The sequence below is a fragment of the Callithrix jacchus genome, chromosome 8 (assembly GCF_049354715.1).
Source record: "Callithrix jacchus isolate 240 chromosome 8, calJac240_pri, whole genome shotgun sequence".
Taxonomy (NCBI): domain Eukaryota; kingdom Metazoa; phylum Chordata; class Mammalia; order Primates; family Cebidae; genus Callithrix; species Callithrix jacchus.
This window is the reverse complement of record NC_133509.1, coordinates 88,381,008-88,397,133: the sequence shown is the minus strand read 5'-3', so window position 1 is coordinate 88,397,133 and position 16,126 is coordinate 88,381,008. Positions and strand designations below refer to the sequence as shown.

General features: G+C 36.6%; 1 non-coding gene and 1 pseudogene across 1 annotated transcript; one reads left to right on the top strand and one right to left on the bottom strand.

Moving 5' to 3' along the window:
• Window positions 1-1,927: 1,927 nt before the first annotated feature.
• The window catches only part of LOC100402986 (small ribosomal subunit protein uS19 pseudogene), a 73,822-nt pseudogene continuing 59,623 nt past the window's right edge, over window positions 1,928-16,126 (bottom strand).
• Window positions 9,171-9,311, top strand: LOC118145194 (U4 spliceosomal RNA). Its single transcript, XR_004730326.3, has one exon. It is a non-coding gene; the product is annotated as a U4 spliceosomal RNA (small nuclear RNA).

Here is a 16,126-nt window from a genome sequence, read left to right as displayed (position 1 = left end):
CTATTTTGGGGCTGTTATAAACATGAGTGCTATAAAGACTTTTGCACAAGGATTTTTGTGGACATGTAGTTTTATTTGTCTAGAGTTTATAACTAGGAATGTAATTATTGTATCATAGGTTAAATCTATGCCTAACTTTAAAAGAAACTGCCAAAGAGTTCTCCAAAGTGGTTATATCACTTTACACTGTCACTAGCAAGGTAACAGAGTTTCAGTTACTCGACAGTTTCATCACCTTGCTAATATTTGGTATCTACATTCATAAAAAATGTTGGATATTGGTCAATAAATTTTATTTCCTTTTTTGTGAGGTTTTGGTGTCAAGGTCATGGTTGCCTCATATATTTGAACTCTATATTTTGAAAGTGTGTAGAATTGATATTATTTCTTCCTTAAATGTTAAGAATTCATCAGTGAAGCTATATGGGCCTAGTGTTTTCTCTGTGGGAAGAGTTATATTTACAAATTCAATTTCTGTAACACATGTAGGACTATTTAAATACTCTATTTCTTTTTGGTTCACTTTTGGTAAGTTTATCTTTTGAGGAATAAGTCCATTTTTATTTAATAATTTAGATGAGTTCCTTGTTATTTAACAAATTTAGACCTTATTTACATGAAGTTGATTATAATACACTCTTTTTATTCTCTTACTGTCTGTAGAATCTCCAATCGTATCTCCACTTAACTTTCAGCTATTGGTAATTTTGTTTTATCTCTTTTTTGTCTTAATCAGTCTTCTCAGCATTTTATCAATTTTATTAATTTTTGTCAGAGAACGATTAGACTTCACTGATTTTCTTAATTTTTCGTTTTCTATTTTGATATCCACATTTATCTTTATTATATTATTTACTACATTTATTCTTGTTTAATTTGTTTTCAAACTGAAACTTTAGGTGATTGCTGATCTTTTTTCTTTTCTAACATAAACATTTAAAGTTATAAATTTCCCTCTAAGCATACTTTAGGTATATCCCATAAATTTTGAAATATCATGTTTTTCTTTCCATTCAGTTCAAATTATTTCCCAAATTCTCTTGTAATTTTTCTTTACCCCATGAGTTTTTTAGAAGTATGTTGTTTACTATCTAAATATTTGGGGGAATTTTCTAAATTTTTGTTACTGATTTCTAATATAAGTACTTTATGATTATCAGAGAACATATTCTGTATAATCTCATTTCTTTTAAATTTATCAGTATTTGTTTTATGGAACAGCTTATGATTTATCTTGGTAAATGTTCCACATGCACTTGAAAAGAATGTATGTTTTGTTATATTTAGGTGAAGTGTTCTAAAAATCTCAATTAAGTCTAATTGCTTAGTAGTATCTTTCAACTTAAAAAAATTATTTCAATGGTTTTGGGGGAACAGGTGGTTTTTGGTTACATAGATAAGCTATTTAGTAATGATTTCTGAGATTCTGGTACACCTGTCGCCCAAGCAGCGTACACCGTATCCAGTGTGTTGTCTTTTATCCCTCACCTACCTCTAACACTTGTCCTCAAGTCTGCAAAGTGTATTTTATCATTCTTATGCCTTTGCATATTCATAGCTTAGCTCCCACTTAGAGTAAGAACATATGATATTTGGGTTTTCATTCCTGAGTTACTTCACTTAGAATAATTCCATCCAGTTGCTGTGAATGCCATTATTTCATTTCTTTTTATGGCTGAGTAGTATTCCATAGTATATATGTTGAGTTCAGGTTTGGATTGTTCTTGTTTCTCTAGTTCCTTGAGGTATGACCTTAGATTTTAATATATATGTCACAAATAATCCCATCAAAAAGTGGGCAAAAGATATATATCTATGTATATGTATATATATATGTATTATGTGTATTTATATACATAAAGGATTGTTATATATATCTGTGTGTATGACAATCTAAAGTCACACCTCAAGGTAGTGTTCCCTTTTCACCACATCTACACCAACTAATCTATTATTTTTATTTTTTATTTTTAAATTATGGCCATATTTGCCGGAGTAAAGTGGTATCACATTGTGGTTTTAATTTGCATTTCCCTGGTAGTTAGTGAGTTGAGCATTTAAAAAATATGATTGTTGGCCATTTGTATATTTTCTTTTGAGAATTGTCTATTCATCTCCTTTGCCCACTTTTTGATGGGATTATTTGTTTGTTTCTTGCTCATTTATTTTAGTTCCTTGTAGATTCTGGATATTAGTCCTTTGTTGGATGTATAGTTTGAGAATATTGTCCTTCACTCTTTGGGTTGTCTGTTTACTCTGCTGATTATTTCTTTTGCTGTGCAGAAGCCTTTTGGTTTAATTAGGTCCCATCTATTCGTTTTTTTTCTTTCTTTTTTTTTTGCATATGCTTTTGGGTTCTTGGTCATATCTCTTTGCCTAAGCCAATGTCTGGAAGAGTTTTTTCAATGGTATCTTCTAGAATGTTTATGCTTTTAGGTCTTAGATTTAAGGTTTTGATCCATCTTGAATTGTTTTTTTTTTTTTTTGCATAAGGTGAGAGATAATCCAGTTTCATTCTCCTACATGTGGCTTGCCAATTATCCCAGAACCATTTATTGAATAGAGTATTCTTTCCCCATTTTATGTTTTTGTTTGCTTTGTTGAAGATCAGTTAATTATAAGTGTTTGGTTTTATTTCTGGGTTCTCTATTCTGTTTCATTGGTCTATGTGCATATTTTCCATATTATGCTCTTTTGGTGACTATAGTCTTGTAGTATGGGTTGAAATCAGGTAATGTGATGCCTCCAGATCTGTTATTTTTGCTGTATAACAGTGCTACTGATTTGTGTATGTCGATTTTGTATCCTGAAACTTTATTGAAATTCTTTATCAGATCTAGGAGGTTTTGGGGTAATTCTTTAGGGTTTTCTGGATATATGATTATATCATTGATGAACTGTGACAGTTTTACTTTCTCTTTATTGATTTGGATACCTTGTATTTTTTTCTCTTGTCTGATTGCTCTGGCTAGGACTTTCAGTACTATGTTGCCTAGAAGTTGTTAAAGTGGGCATTCTTGTCTTGTTCCAGTTCTCGGAGGGAATGCTTTCAACTTTTCCGCATTCAGTATAATGTTGGCTGTGGATTTGCCATAGACGGCTTTTAATACCTCAAGGTATATCCCTTTTATGCTAATTTTGCTGAGGATTTTAATCATAAAGGGATGCTTGGATTTTGTCAAGTGCCTTTTCTGTGTCTATTAAGATGATTATGTGATTTTTGTTTTTAATTATGTTTATATGATGTATCACATTTACTGACTTGCATATGTTAAAACATTCCTTTATTGCTGGTATGAAACCCACTTGATCATGGTGGATTACCTGTTTGATATGCTGTTGGATTCTTTTAGCTAGTACTTTGTTGAGGATTTTTGTATTCATGTTCATGAGGGATATTGATCTGTAGTTTTCTTTTTTTGTTATGTTCTTTCCTGGTTTTGGTGTTAGGGTGATACTGGCTCCATAGAATGATTTAAAGAGGATTCCCTCTTTCTCTATCTTTTGGAATAGTTTCAGTAAGATTGATAACAACTTTTCTTTGAATGTTGATAGAATTCAGCTATGACTCTAAATGGTCCTGGACGTTTTCTTAGTTGGCTTTTAAAAAATTATTCTTTCAATCTTGCTACTTATTACTGGTCTGTTCAAAGTTTCTATTTCTCCCTGATTTAATCTAGGAGGGTTGTATATTTCCAGAAATTTATCCATTTCCTCTGGATTTTCTACTTTGTGCATGTAAAGGTATATTTGTAGTAGCCTTGAATGACCTTTTCTGTGGTATCAGTTGTAATAACTCCCATTTCATTTTGAATTGAACTTATTTGGGTCTTCTCTCTTCTTGATATATTTTACTAATTTTCTTAGAGCCACTATTGGGAATAAAAAGAAATTTCACTAATGGTCTATTAATTTTGTTTATTTTTTTAATGAACCAGCTGTTTGTTTCTTTTCTTTTCTTTTCTTTTCTTTTCTTTTCTTTTGGTATTTTTCTGTTTCAATTGCATTTAGTTCTTCTCTGATCTTGGTTATTTCTTTTCTTCTGCAGAGTTTTGGTTTGGACTGCTTTTGTTTCTCTATCTAAGGTGTGACCTTGGATTGTTTATGTGTACAGACTTTTTGATGTAGGCATGTAATGCTATGAGCTTTCCACTTACGCTGTATCCAAGAGGTTTTGGTAAGTTGTGTCACTATGATTTTTCAGTTAAAAAAAATTTTTTTTTTTTTTTGAGTCAGAGTTTTCGCTGTTGTTACCCAGGCTGGAGTGCAATGGCACAATCTCAGCTCACCGCAACCTTCGCCTTCTGGGTTCAAGCAATTCTCCTGCCTCAGCCTTCCAAGTAGCTGGGACTACAAGTGCGCACCACCATGCCCAGCTAATTTTTGTATTTTTGTTTTTTTTAGTTGAGACGGGGTTTCACCTTGTTGACCAGGATGGTCTCAATCTCTTGACCTCATTATCCACCTGCCTCGGCCTCCCAAAGTGCTGGGATTACAGGCTTGAGCCACCGTGCGCGGCCATTTTAAAAAATTTTGAAATTTCCATCTTGATTTCATTGTTGACTCAAAGATCATTCAAGAGCAGATTATTTAATTTCCATGTATTTGTACAGTTTTGAGAGTTCAGTTCCTTTTGGAGTTAATTTCCAATTTTATTCCACCGTGATCTGAGAGGATACTTGATACAATTTTGATTTTCTTAAATTTATTGAGACTTGTTTTATGGCCTATCATATGGTCTATCTTGGAGAATGTTCCTTTTGCGGATGACTAGAATATATATTCTGCAGTTGTTGGGTACAATGTTCTGTAAATGGCTATTAAAGCCATCTGTTCTAGGGTACAGTTTAAGTCCGCTATTTCTTTGTCGACTTTCTGTTTTGAAGACCTCTCTAGTGCTGTCAGTGGAGTATTTAAGTTTCCCATTATTATTGTGTTGCCATCTATCTCATTTCTTAGATCTAGTAATACTAATTGTTTTATAAATCTGGGAGCTCCAGCATTAGGTGCATTTATATTAGGATTGTGACATTTTCCCATTGGACTGATCTTTTTTTTTTTAATGTGGAGTTTTGCTCTTCTTGCCCAGGCTGCAGTGTGATGGTTTGATCTCAGCTCACCACAGCCTCTGCCTTCCGGGTTCAAGTGATTCTTCTGCCTCAGCCTCCTGAGTAGCTGGGGCAACAGGCATGTGCCACCATGTCTGGCTAATTTTGTATTTTTAGTAGAGATGGGGTTTCTCCATGTTGGTCAGGCTGGTCTTGAACTCCTGACCTCATGATCCACCCACCTTGGCCTCCCAAAGTGCTGAGATTATAGGTGTGAGCCACTGTGCCTGGCCTGGATTGATCCTTTTATCACTATATAATGTCCCTCTTTGTCTTTTTTAACTGCTGTTGCTTTAAAGTCTGTTTTATCTTTTGGTTTCCATTTATGTAGAATATCTTTTTCCACCCCTTTACCTTTAGTTTATGTGAGTCCTTATGTGTTAGGTGAGTCTCTTGAATCCAGCAGATAATTTTTATCCATTCTGCCATTCTCTATCTTTTAAGTGGAACATTTAGGCCATTTACATTCAAAGTGGGCACTGAGATGTGAGGTACTGTTCTATTCATCATGCTAGTTGTTGCCTAAATAACTTGTGTATTTTCATTGTGCTATTGTTTTACAGGCCCTGTGAGGTTTATGTGTTAAGGAGGTTCTATTTTGGTGTACTTTGAGGATTCGTTTCATAATTTAGAACTCCTTTTAGCATTTCTGGCAGTGCTGGCTTTGTAGTGATAAATTCTCTCTGTATTTGCTTGTCTGAAAAGGCTTTATCTTCTTCATTTATAAATCTTGGTTTTCCTGGATGCCAAATTCTTGGCTCACTATCATTTTGTTTTAAGCAGGCTAAAGATAGGACCCTAATCCGTTCTGGCTTGTAAGGTTTCTGCTGAGAAATCGGTTGTTAATCTCTTAAGTTTTCCTGTATAGGTTATCTGACACTTTTGACTCACAGCTCTTAAGATTCTTTCCTTCATCTTGACTTTAGATAACCTGATGACTAAGTGGCTAGGTGATGATCTTTTTGTGATGAATTTCCCAGGTGGTATTTGAGCTTCTGGTATTTGACAAGGCCAAGGAAATTTTCCTCAAGTATTTCTTCGAATAAGGTTTTCAAACTTTTATATTTCCCTTCTTCCTCGGGAACACCAGTTATTCTTAGGTTTGGCCATTTAATGGAATCCCAAATATCCTGGAGGCTTTGTTCTTTTTTTTTTTTTTTTGACATATATATATATACGTCTTTGTCTGATTGGGTGAATTTGAAAGCCAGGTCTTCAGGTTCTGAAGTTCTTTCTTCTACTTGTTTTAGTCTACTGTTAAAACTTTGCAGAGTATTTTGTATTTCTCTAAGTATTTTGTCTTTGATTTCCTAAAGTTGTGCTTATTTTTCTTTATGATATCTATTTCTATGGAGAAATTTTCATTTTTTAATTTCTTTAAGTTGGTTTTCACCTTTCTTTGGTTCTCCTTAAGTCACGTAATAATCAGCCTTCTAAATTCTTTATCTGGCAATTCAGAGCTTTCTTCTTGTTTGGATCCATTGCTGGGGAGATAGTTGGTCTTTTGGGGGTGTTATAGATCCCTGTTTCCAGAATTACTTTTCTGGTTCCTTCTCATTTGGGTAGACAATTTCAGTGGAAGGATCTGGAACTCAAGGGCTGCTGTTCAGATTCTTTGTCTTATGACATGATATCCCTTGATGTGGTTCTCTCCCCATTCCCCTAGGGATGGGGCTTCCTGAGCACCAGACTGCAGTGATGGTTATTGCTCTTTTGGGTCTAGCTATCCAGTGGGGCTACCAGGTTCTGGACTGGTGCTGGGGAATGTCTGAAAAGAGTCCTGTGATAGCGTTGCTCTTCAGGTTTCCCACCTGTGGATAACAGCACCTGGTTTGGTGGAGTTGGCAGGGGAATGAAGTAGACTCTGTGAGAATCCTTTGTTGCAGTTTTGTTCAGTGTTCTGGCTTTCTCAAATGTTGGTTATGCTAGCAGTGAAGCTGTCACTTGGGCAGACTAAGGACCTCAGGTTAGCCAAGATGTTCCGGGTAGTGGTATTAGCTGTTGTTTTCTCCTTCCTGGAAGCAGGGTTATTCTTTCATGAGTTGCCCTAATGGCCTCAGTTGGTTGGCCTCCTGCCAGGTGATGATGCTTTAAAGAGAACACCAGCTGCAGTAGGAGAAGGGAGATGAAAGTTTGCCCTAAGTTGGCCAGGGTGGGTATTCTGGTTTCTCTGGTGAAGAGCAGGACCATAAAGCTCCAAAGAACTTATGTCTTTTGTATTCAGCTACCAGGGCAGGTGGAGAAATGCCACCAGGTTTAGACAGGTCTGAACTCACACCCTCCTTGGGCAGGGTTTGCCATGGCCACTGTGAGAAATGGGAGGATGGTTCTCAGGCCAATAAGGTTATGTTCCAGAGGAGATTATGGCTACCTCTGCTGTGCCATTTAGTTTGCCAGGGAAGAGGGGGATAGCTGGTAGTGAAAGGCTTCACCCAGTTCCCACACAGTAGGTAAAACCAGTCTCATTCCCACAGTACCCCACTAACAGCACCAAGTTTAGATCCAGTCAGTCTGCACATGGGGCTCAGATCTTGCTCCAGGCTGCCTCTGCAAAACCAAGCACTTTCAGGCCATCTGCCCAATGTTGGTGGCAGCTCCTGTGCTTGTATCTGCAGCAGTTCTTGTTCGCCCCCCAGATTCTGCTCAATAAAGTTTGTTCCCAGTTGAAATTATTACAAAATTCAGTTGGAAGCTTCTTTCACCCCAAGATCCCTCCCTAATGCCACTGGCTGCCTTCCCTGAGGGCCCCTGTTAGACACAGTCAGGGATGGCTTCCTGGCCTTGAGCTGGGGACTGGGAGTGCCTTCAAGGCTCTTTCCACTGCTGCTTCTACTTTTATATTTTGTTGGCTCTCTCAATCTGTTTCAGCTGTAGGTAAGGTTAAAGCCTTCTTCGGTAGTCTGGATTTTCAGAGTCCTCAGTGGGGATGTGTGTTCAGAGGCAGATTTTCCCCCTCACACTTTGGGAACTCACAGTTTTTTACATATTACAGAATTTGCAGTGGTGTGCTGCTTCTTTCAAAGGATCTGTGAATTCTTTTGGTTGTCCTAGTATGTTCCTGCACTGGTTCTTGGAGAAAACGTTCACAGTATGAGTCTCCATACACTGTTCTGTACGTCCAAGCAGGAGCTGCCCGTTAGCCCTGTCTCCTATCTGCCACCTTTCTCCCCTTCCCTGTTCAGTCTTCTGTATTATTACTGACTTTATGTCTCTTGTTCTATCAATTATTAAGAGAAGGGTATTAACATTTTCAAGCATAATTGTGATTTTTCTGTTTCTTTTGGGCAGTTCTGTCAGTTTTTGCTTAATGTATTTTGAGGTTCTCTTATTAGGAGGATATACATTTAGAATTGTTAGGTATCCTTAATCCATTTATTCTTTCATTATAATTGAATGCCCTTTATTCTTGGTAAAATTACTTGTTCTGATTAATATTTTATATGATGTTAATCTCTAGTATTCTTATGATTAGTGTTCTTCTGATATACCTTTTAAAAACCTATCACTTTTGTCCTTTCTTTCTTTTTTTTTTTGTTTGGAGATCTGTGTGCCTTTAATAGTGGAGCCACTACTTGAAGGGGATGAAGCTGGAGGAGTGGGTGGCCCCGATGCCCAGCTGGCCATGCTTCACTGGCTTGTAGGTGATGGAGAATTCCCCCAGGTAGTGGCTGATCATCCCCAGCTTGATCTCCACCTGGTTGAAGGTCTTGCGGTTGTAGACGCCCACCATCTCGGGCGAGATGATCATGTCCCACAGGTGCGTCTTCACCACTTCCGGCTTCTCCACGGGCGACACCTCCTTGCGCAGGCGCTTCAGCAGCAAGTGCTGCTTCCGCCGCAGGCCCAGGTTCAGCTGCGGCCGCTGGGGCACACTGTGCAGCTGCGTCGAGTGTTCGTAGGACGCGTTCAGCAGCTGGTCCAGGTCCATACCGCGGTAGGTGAACTTGCGAAAGGTCCGCTGCTTCTTCTGCTCTACCTCTGCCGTCTTGCCGGATCTTCAGAAAAGCCAGAGTAGATTTCTTACAGACAGGATATTGTAAGTGCTTTTAAAAATTAGGTTGGAGCTTTGCGCAGTGGCAGTATCGTAGCCAATGAGGTTTATACGAGGCGCGATTATTGCTAATTGAAAACTTTTCCTAACATCCCGCCGTGACGACTTGCGACATAGTCGAGACTGGCAATTTTTGCCAGTCTCTATGGAGACTGAATTAAAAAAAAAAATAGAAAAAAAAAACTTAGGTTGGGCATTGCTCTTTTATTGCTGCCTTTTCTATGGGTTGTTTGTTTAGACTATTTACATTTTAAAAACAGCTTTATTTATATATGATTGGTATACAATATAGTCTACCCGTTTGAAGCATACATTGCAGTGTGTTCTAGTATATTCACAGGGTTGTTCAGCCATCCTCACAGATTCATTTTGGAGGGACCATCTACATTTAATAGAAATACTAATATGATTGGATTCAAATCTATCATGCAGCTATTTGTCTTATTTTAGTCTTGTGGGTTTTGTTCCCTCTTTCTCTTTTCTTCCTGCTTTTGGATTGTTTGTTAGTGTTCCATTTTTATGTTCACTATGTTGGCTTATTAGTCCACTAAAAGATTATTAGCCATACCTCTTTTTCCATTTTAGTGATCACTCTAATCATTATAATGTGCATTTTTAACATATCAGAGTCAAACTTCAAATGTCACATCACATATGGCACAGTTCTATGCGTTCTATGATACTATACTAGAAAGGAAAGAACTCTTTATTTCCAGCTTTGATTTGAAAAAAATCTCACGAAAAGGCTCTTTATAGCCTGGTTTGGGTGATATGACTATCTGGACCAAAGACTACTGCCAAGAATGTAAATTCTTAAGGAGGATGATAGTTTTAATTCAAAATATGGATTGAGGGCGAAGAAAGATTTCCCTAATATTATTGAACCTGTAGATGTTTGCAGTTTTATCAGAAGTAAATTTTCAAGATACCTTTAATGAAATTCTGCATCTTTTTAAAAGTGATTTTTCTTTTTCTTTTGTTTAAGAGGCTGTTTCCTGCTCTGTCACCCAGCCTAGAGTACGATGGTATGATCATAGCACACTTTAACTTCAAGCTCCTGGGTTCTAATAGGCTCATGCCGTGACATCCAGGCTAATTTTTATTTATTTATTTTGTAGAAACAGGGTCTTGCTATACTGACCAGGCTGGTCACAAACCCCTGGCTTTAAGTCGTCCTCCCACCTCAGTCTTCCAAAACACTGGGATTATAGGCATAAGCTACTGTGCTTACTACCCAAAGTGGTTTTTCAAGGTCTGTGATGACTACTCAAGACATGGAAGACTGTTTTGTCACAGATTTTTTATTTTTTTATTTTTATGATGGAGTCTCATTCTGTTGTCCAAGCTGGAGTGCGGTCGCACCATCTTGGCTCACTGCAACCTCTGCCTCCCGGGTTCAAGCAATTCTTCTAGCTTAGCCTCTCAACTAGCAGGGACTTTAGGCACACGCCACCAGACCCAGCTAATTTTTGTATTTTTAGTAGAGACAGGGTTTCCCCATGCTGACCAGGATGATCTTGATCTCTTGACCTTGTGATCTGCCTACCTTGGTCTCTCAAAGTGCTAGGATTACAGGTGTCAGCTACCGCACCTGGCCTTGGAACAGATTTTATAAATGCCAGTAAGATTGCTTGATAAGCAAGGCAGCAATACTTAGAAGATTAAATATATAAATTGATGATCCCATTATTTATGCCTTACATTTTGTCCAATTGTAGGAGCAGCTTTTCAGCTCACTGTAACTCCCTTTACCTTAAACTTTCACTAGAGTTGCAGGGTTCATGACAGCAAGTTTGTGCTTTGTGAACCAGACCCTGCTATTATAGCCAATTGGCCCAGTATACACCCAATTCAGGCTGGGGTGATCAAATTCTCTTCTGAAATTTGAAATTTGGGGTTTGGAACTAATTAATCACTGTCTTAAGTTGAAACTCTAACAAATAAACCATAGCTGCCAGGGAGTGTGGTTTTACAGTGTGGATGGAATAGCAGGGAAAGCCACTGTGAAAAGAGGAAGGAAAGAGACTAATTGAAGAAAGCAGCAGAAACAGAGAAACTGCCATGACCTCTTTCCATTCTCTATTCCAGGCTTGGCCACGTTCTTATCCTTGGGGTCTGTGAGACTACAGTGTATTCTTTAAAATTCATTTCTACTTTTGTTTAAGCTGGCTTGAGAGGACTTCTTTTCTTGCAGTTCAAGAGTGTAGGCCAAAACTTCAAATATACAATTTTAGAAGAATTTAAGAAGTATTTGTCAGTTCAAGTACTATCTTAAGCATGGATAAAAGGCATGCAAACTATGATTCAATTTTATTATACTAATTCATGACATAGTTTTTATATTTCTGGACAGTATATCATCTCTTTGGTAAAAGTTTTAAAATAAAATGTTAAAAGGGTGAGTGATGGGTGGTCACTTGGTGGGTACGATATGTGTCACTCTAGCAATGGATGCAGTGAAGGTTCTGCCTTCACCTCAATGTAATATATTGATGTAGCAAAATTGCACTTGTATTCCATGAATATACAGAAATTTAAAAATTAAAAAATAAATAATTTAGTTAAAATATTAAGCATATCAAAATAAAACTCATTAAAATGCCATTGTGCTTAATAAATAGAACATTAATAATATCCTGAAAAATGCCAGGTGTTCCTCCTCAATTTGACCCTTCTCCCTGCCCCAGAGACAGCCACTAGACTGAATTTTATATCTATTATTTGTTTCTGTTCTTTAAATAGTTTTACCACATCTTTATGTATCTCTAAAAATAAAATGTTTAGTTTTTCGTACTTTTGAACTTTATATTGTTCTATGCTATGAATCCCTTTTTTGCTCCACTTTATGCTTAAGAGATTAATTACATTTTAGGTATACAAATCTAATTCATCATTTTCACTGCTGTGTAGATTCCTGTTTTACAACTATGGCACAGATTATCCTTTCTCCCTTCAGTGAGGAGTTAGAAGTAGAATTTCTGTGTAGCAGTGGTCCCCAACCTTTTAGGCACCAGGGACTGGTTTCATGGAAGACAGTTTTTCCATGGACCGGGGGTGGCGGGGATGGTTTTGGGATGATTCAAGCACATTACATTTTTTGTGCACTTTATTTCTATTATTATTATTTTGTAATATGTAATAATTATACAACTCACCGTAATGTAGAATCAGTTTTGCTGAACTTGTTTTGCTGCAACTAGATGGTCTCATCTTGGGAGGATGGGAAATAGTGACAGATAGGAGGTTGTGCTTTCTCATAAGAAGAGCACAACCAAGATCCCTGACATATGTAGTTCACCGTGGGGTTTGCCCTTCTATGAGAATCTAATAGAATCACTGCTCTGACAGAAGGTGGATCTCAGACAGTAATTCAAGCCATGGTGAGCAGCTAAATACAGATGAAGCTTCACTCACTTGCCTACCAGTCACCTCCCGCTATGCGGCCTGGTTTCTGATAGGCCACAGACTAGTACAGGTCTGTGGTCCCCGGCAGTTGAGGACCCCTGTGTTGTAGGATATATACATATTTAAGTTTCTAGGTAAGCCTAAGTTTTTCTCAGAGCGATTGTAGTATAAATATATAAAAATGCCCTTTGCTCTACATCCTTGCCAATTTTTGGCATGTTCTGACTTTTTAGTTATTTTACCAATCGAGTGAATGTAAATTTAAATCCCATTTTTTTTTTTACCTAGCAAATATTCATTATTGTTAGAGATATGAAACAGAGTTAGAGAATAAAACGAACAAAATAAAACAAAACAAAATCCAAAGCCCTTACCCTCATAGAACTTACATTCTAGTGGAGAATACACACAGCAAATAAAATACATATGAACATTATTTGTATTTTAGTAACTGGTAAGTACTAAAGGAAAAATTAAAACAGAGCAGGACTAGGTAGTCCTGGTGCTGGAGGGGGACTGAACTTCCGTAGAGTGGTCAGGAAAGCTTCTTGAGAAGGTGGGCATTTGAACAAAGACTAGAAGGAGGTGGAGGAAGTCATACTGATAGCACTGTTGTGTTTTGTTTGATGTATCAATCAGAGTTCAGTTGGGGAAGAAGAGCCATGGTGATAACTGTTACAAGAAAAAGAATTTATTATTGCAATTAGACCTCACATGAGTGTGGGAGGAACCAGGGAGGTGAAGGACTAGAAGGGATTGAGAGGTCAGAGATGGCTGGTCCCTAACCACCTCTGGCAGCACTGGCATGGGGGGCAAGGTGCAGTTTGCAGGGCGATTGATAAGTCATACACATCGTGCTGAGAAAGTAGGATCATAAAGAGGACGTTTGTGAAGAGGTGCAGAAGAAGCTCTTGCTTCTGTGCAGGAACTGTCTGGTGGCTCCGCAGCCAAGCATGTGATTGAGGGGCCTTGGCCATTGACTACTGGGCAAGTAGTGAAGAAGAGTTGGCCACAGCTCTTGGTTAAACTGTAACCTGTGGGGTACCTTTGCATCTCTTTGTCACTAAGACCTTCAGAGAGTTATAACCACTGTTTCACATCCACCTTCCAAATCTAGTGCAAATTAATAATTTTTATCAACTCTAACCAAATATGATATAAGGACAGAGACTCTAGGAAAAAGAGCTCCCAGCTTAACTAAATGGAACAACGTAATCTAACACATCTAGTTAGTGATTAATGATGTTGGGCATACTTTTATATATTTAATGGTCATCACTGTTTTTTCCTCAAAGTGTCTAAGTTCTTTATTTTTCTACTGGGTTGTTTGATTATTTTTAAATCAATTTTTAGGAGTTTTTTTTTTTTAACAATATCTTGAATACCATTCTTAGTTGGTTATAAAGGTGGCAAATAAATTATCCCAACTTATAGCTGGTAATTTCACTTTCATCATAGCATCCTTTAAAGAACAAAGGTCTTTGTGTAATTTCATTCCTCAATCTTTTTCTTCTGACTTGCACATTTTGTATACTGTTTTAGAAATCCTTCCTTAACCAAAGGTATACATTTATCTTCTACAATGTCTTCCTAAAGTTTTATAATTTTCCTTGTATGATACTTGCAATTAACTTTTGTAAACAGTATAGGATGAAGATACAGTTTCACTAATCATTTTTCATATAGAGCTCTAATTATCCCAGTGCCACATCTTAAAGAGTTCGTCCTCACTGATTTCCACTGCCTGCTTTCTCATAAAGCAGATTTCTCTGTATTATTATGGTTCTATTTCTGGATTCTCTAATCTGTGCCACTGGTCCTTTGTCTCTCTTTTAACTAACATTATGTTAGTTTTATTATAGCCATACAAAAAGTCTTGCTATCTGGTAATGCAGTCTACCAGACTGTGTTTCTTCAGGAGTGTTTTGACGATTCTTGGTTCTTTGCACTTCTCTGTTTTAAAATAGTCTCGACTAACTCAATAAAAAATTCTATGGGACTTTGAAATTATGTAAAATATCTAGGTCATTACTGACATGTTTTTCATTACTGAGTCTTTCTATCCATAAATGTGATATATCTTTTAATTTGTAAAGTTCTCATTTAATGTATTTCAGTAACACTTTATAATTTACTTCATGAAAGTCTTGTATATATTTTGAAGATTTATTTCTAGGTATATTATCATTTTTGTTGCTGTAGTAAACAACACTTTAGAAAATTATATATACATTTTATATTTACAAATTATATCTATACATATGCATACATACACACATATATAAATATACGTATATATTTTGTATAGTTTGTTGCTGGTGTATAGAAATGCAATTGACTTTGACTTAATATCCAGAAAACCCACTAAACTAATGAACTTTCTTATTGATTCTCATAATTTATATGGAAGTTATTTGAATTTTCCAATTAGATAGTCACATCATCTACCAAGAATACCAGTTTTTTTCTTTCCAATCTTTACTTTTTATTCTTTCTTTTTCTTGTCTAGGTTTTTCAGTGCCTCTCTGAATTGATGAGGTGAGAATGGATATATTTGTATTAGTTTTGAAGCTCTTAATATATTATCGTTAAGTACATAATTCTTTGTACATATTTTCTGCAAAAGTCCTTATCATTTGGTAGCATCTTATTATATTCTTGTTTTCTTGAATCATAAAAATAAAAATGTATGATAAATTTTATTAAACAGATTTTCTGCATTTATGCAGTTGGTCATGTGTTTTTCTACTTTTAAACTATTAATGTGGTAAATTATGTTAGATTTTCTAATATTAAACCAACTTGGCACATTTGGGATAAACTCTACTTATGAAGTATTTTTTTTTAATACCTTGACAGATTTGGATGCCAGTGATTGGTATCCTAATGTTTTCCTTAGAATTTTTTATTTTTTTATGTATAACTATTAGCTTGTGATATTCCTTTTGTGGACTGTCCTTAACTATTTTGATGTTACAGGTGTATTAGCCTTACTCAGTGAGTTGGGGAGTGATACGGTTTGGATCTGTGTCCCTATTCAAATTGTAATCCCCAGTGTTGGAGATGGGGCCTGGTGGGAGGTGATTGGATCATAGGGGTGGTTTCTCACAAATGGTTTCACACCAACCTCTTGGTGCTGTTCTTGTGATAGTGAATGAGTTCTCATGCAATCTGGTTGTTTAAAAGTATGTGGAACTTTCCTCACTCTAGACTCTGAAGTTTTTTTCTATCAACTGGAGAGTTTTAGTGTATCTGTAGTTACTTTGATTACTGATATTTGTATTTATTTCTGCCATATTCCTTACATTTTTTCCATCTTTTTAGTTTTCTTTCTCCTTTCTTGCTTCTCCTTTATTGTTTTTCAGTCTGTTCTCATTCCCTGTTACCCTATACTTGGTTAGAGAACGTAACTTCTAAGGTGTATTTATTTGGTAGATGTCTTTAATATTTTAATATGGTCACTTAACTTATCAAAGCCTATAGTTAATCAGTGCCTTTTCCCTCTTCCCAAATTAGACAAAGACCTTAGAATACTTTAATCACCATCTCTTCTGCTTATACT